Source organism: Cervus elaphus, chromosome 4 (assembly GCF_910594005.1).
Source record: "Cervus elaphus chromosome 4, mCerEla1.1, whole genome shotgun sequence".
In the NCBI taxonomy this organism is placed as follows: Eukaryota; Metazoa; Chordata; class Mammalia; order Artiodactyla; family Cervidae; genus Cervus; species Cervus elaphus.
Genome location: NC_057818.1, coordinates 10,239,252 through 10,243,515, shown reverse-complemented (window position 1 = coordinate 10,243,515; position 4,264 = coordinate 10,239,252).

Sequence of the window (4,264 nt, the reverse complement as noted above, 5' to 3'; positions counted from 1 at the left end):
TAGACTGGTTTTCTTACTGGGGAGAATTTCTGTTCTCTGAAGGCCTCATCCAATGAAGAATGTTCTGAACAATAGTGGCATTGTCCAAGTGCCCACGGGCACCGCTGTGGCAGACATTCAAGTTGTACTGTCACACGGGAACTGAAGTGTAAATAAGACAGTGTCTTCACCCATGTTGTGATTCCAACTACAGAAAGGACAGCATTCCTATGCTGTAAGGACAGATAGCTATGGAAAGTCATGTTAGATTTGGTTGGAGAGTATTTATAGGAGGAGGGTGCTGGATGAAGAGGCCCTGGTGCATCCTGCCTGGACATTTTGGAAAAAGTGCTCAACTTGATACCAGAGGATCTGCAACCATGAATATCTTGTGTGGTCTTAACCAAGTAACTGTAGCCTCTGTAGGGCCTCAGTTGCCTCCTTTGGAAAATAGGAATGTATTTACCCTTTCTATTAACCCACCTGTTGGCTTCCCAAGTAGCACAATGGTAAAGAATCTGCCTGCCAATACAGGAGACACGAGACAGAGGTTCGATCCCTGGGTCAGGAAGATCCCCTGGAGAAGGGAATGGCAACCCACTTCAGTATTCTTGCCTGAAGAATTCCATGGAGAGAGGAGCCTGGCAGGCTGCAGTCCATGGGGTCACAAAGAGTTGGACATGACTAAGTGACTAACACTTTCAGTTTTCAGATTGTCTGAGTACTTGCAGCATATCTAACACTCCAGGTGCTAAAGGACAGGTATCTATGCCCTTTACAGAGGTACAGCCCAGCAGTGACAAGGTGTGTCCATACAGGAAGATGACTGAGAGGCCAGGTAAGTGCAGTAAAACATTTTTATTTGTTGTCACTGAGAGGCCTCGCAGACTTTCAAAACATTTTTAATGAAGTCCTTCAAAAGAATGGTAGATAGTTCTACCATTATAGAACCAACTAACCCGAGCACAGTGGATTTTCCTCGTTTATGTTTTCTACAATGAAGGTATCTAAATGAAATTGATAAACGGGCTTCACTGTCATCTAAATATGAGACATTTGACCTTTTCACAACATTTGACACAGTTGTCCACTGTCGCTTTGAAACACAGTCCACTTACTTTTCCTAAACTCACCCTCTTCTGGCCTTTCTCCTTGTATTAATGATTTATTGTTACATAACAAATTACCCCCCAAGACATATCATCCTAAAATAACAAATATTACTTCTTAGTTGCTGTGGGCCAGGTATCTGGGTGTGGCCTACCTGGGTAAGCTCTAGTTTAGGGTCTCCTGACGTTGGCTGGCACTGCAGTCATCAGAAAGCTTGACTGAAGCTAGAGGATCCACTTTCAGGATCATCCACGTTACTGTGGGCAGGAGACCTCAGTTCCTCAGCATGTGAGCATCTCCATAGGACTCACTATGTGGCATCATCCTCATGACATGGCAACTGGCTTCCCCCTAGAGCAGGTGATTGAAGAAAGCAAAGTGGCAGCTGCAGTGTCTTTCATGACTTGTCCTCAGAAGTCACACAGTGCACTCCACACTGTACAGTTTGCACAGGGCAGTCCTTTTCAGTGTGGTATTCAGGACACATAACGAAGGAGGAGTGTGTGGGTCCCATCTTGGAGGCTGACCTTCACCATCTGACTCATCTTTCCTCTTCCATGAAAGGTAGCCTAAATTCACAGCTACATAATTTTCTCAGCCTGCTTCCCCTCAGTAGAATTTGAGGGGGTCCAAGCAAAGAACTGACTCCTTGAAAAAGACCCTGATGCTGGGAAAGATCAAAGGCAGGAGGAGAAGGGGACGACAGAGGATGAGATGAGTGGATGGCATCACCGACTCAATGGACATGAGTTTGAGCAAGCTCCAGGAGTTGGTGATGGAGAGGGAAGCCTGGTGTGCTGCAGTTCATGGGGTCTCAAAGAGTCAGACATGACTGGGCGACTGAACTGAACTGAAAGTCCTCTTTCCTTTTTGTAGTGTATCCCGTTCAATGCTAATTATTGTGAACACTTTATGTGTCTCCTAGGAATCACACTGCAGTTCACTCTATTAGGCAAAAGCCCCACCCACATATTTCTCTGAGATATATTCTATACTATGGGTTTCTGCTGAGACTGTTGAGGGACAAATGCCCTCAAGCTTCTTAGAAACCTTACTGTTTGAACCAGACCTGTTTAGGTTTGAACCAGAGGCAGCAGTTTAGATCTCTCTCGGGTCTTAGAAGATTTTAGCCACCACCTTGGTTGTGCACTGTCATTTCCACAATGTATGGGCTGCCCTGGCTAGCGGCCTCCAAGTGGGAGGAGCCTCTAGGATATGAAAACCAGGAGGTGGGGTCACTGGAGGCCACGCTGGAGCCTGCTCCCACACTTCCACATCTCACCAGTTTTCCTGTCTGCTCCAAACCAGTTTTTCATAATGGATTTCTTCCATGCTCAGCACTAGGCCCTTGTCTAATACCACAGTTTCTCCTGAAGTGCCCTTATCCAAGCTCCTGGCTTTAATTTCCATCTGTATTCCAAATACATTGATAAAATACTGAATTTATAGTTCTAGCCCCACCCATCCAACCACCTCTGCACCTCCGCTGGATATTTCACAAGCACTTTTCAGTCAACATATCCAACATGAAATTCACAATCCCTCCAAATTCTTACAGGGTTCCTCTCCTTAATAGATGTCACCAGTGTTGAATTTCTCATGCCAGAAATCTGGGATAATCTTTGCTCCTGGCTGCCCTTAACCTGACATCTGATCCACCTTTAGCCCTTGAGTTTACTTTCTGCCCATTCCCAGGGTACAGGTGTCACTGCTCTCCCCTCAGCTTCAGTAACACCCGCTTTTCTCTTCTGTCTGCCTCCACTTCTGTGTCCCTTTAACCCATTCTCCACATGCTAAGCAGAGTGGCCATATAAAGGTGGAAATCTGTGTCACTTCCCTGCTCCAAGCTGTCTGGGTTTGGATTGAGAATCCTTAATGCAATCCAAGAAACTTTGCCTGATCTGACTCTGCCTACCACTCCCTGGTCATCTCACACCATACTGCCTTCTCTGCCCACCTACACCAACTTCTTACAGGGTCCTGAGTTCTGAGCTTCTCACACCCCCTCCCCTACTTACTGACCTGTGTGTTTATTTCATATCTCAGCTTGATTTTCTTCCGGAGGCCTTCCATGATCCTAACAATTTAGGGTTGGCCCTCCAGCCACAAGCCCTCATAGCACCTGCTTCTCTTTTGTAGCCTTTCTCACAGCTGTCGTAGTTTGAGTCATCATGTGTCAAATGCCTGTAAGTTCCACGAGGGCAGAACTTTTCCTTGCTTACTCTTGTACCCCTAACACCTAACGCAATATGGGGATTCAATATTAAGTATTTGTTATAAAAATACTTAACTGAATTAATGCTGTTTTTCCTTCCAAGGGTGAATACCCATTTCTATCATGTACATCACTTACTGTTTGTAATCTCTTGAGAACTGGGAAAATATCCAACCTACAAGAATTGTGTGTCAACTCAGTCAAGAGTAGATGAAGTCTAGTAAATCAGTAAGCTCATTTTCCATATAATTTGGTAAGTGCTCCCTCCTCCACATTAGAGCCGAAAAACCAATCACTTAAAAGAACTCAATCTATTATCTGAAAGGCAGCTCCTTTCCTTTCCTAAGGTCAGGAGATACTGCAGTTAAGAAATTCCATTGTTTTAGGGTTCCCAACTTCCCTCTCCCTCCCTCAACCGGGTGGAGCCCCCAGACCTGCACAGGTGCACAGCACCCGCAGAGGGGAATCTTCTAGACCCCTGAGCATAAGCCACCCAGCACTGCCACCCAAACACTGCCTCCGAGGAACAGGTGAGCAGTTATCCGTAAGCCTGTTGGAGGATCACACCATGTGACAAAGAGCTCTGTCATGGAACCCAAAGGACATGCCAAAGCTGCCGGAGTCTACAGGAAGGAAAAGGGACCCAGCAGAACTGTTCACACCGTGGACTTGCTTAGTGCTGCTCCAGTCATAGGTGGCAGGGGATGCCTTGTTAAGAACTGTAGCAGTTACAGAAGGGCCAATTAACTAATTTTGGCACCAAATTACCTAGGTTATCATATTTCTCAAACTATAGAGTCGGCATAGGGATTCTTTTCAAGAGAAGGTTTTATTGTCCTAAATCATGTAATATGCTGATTGTAAGAAATCTGGTATTGCTGTGTCATAGATTTAATTTGTTTACTAACAATCATTGGGGCATCTTCTACCATGTATTCCTTCCAAATCCCTACCAATTCA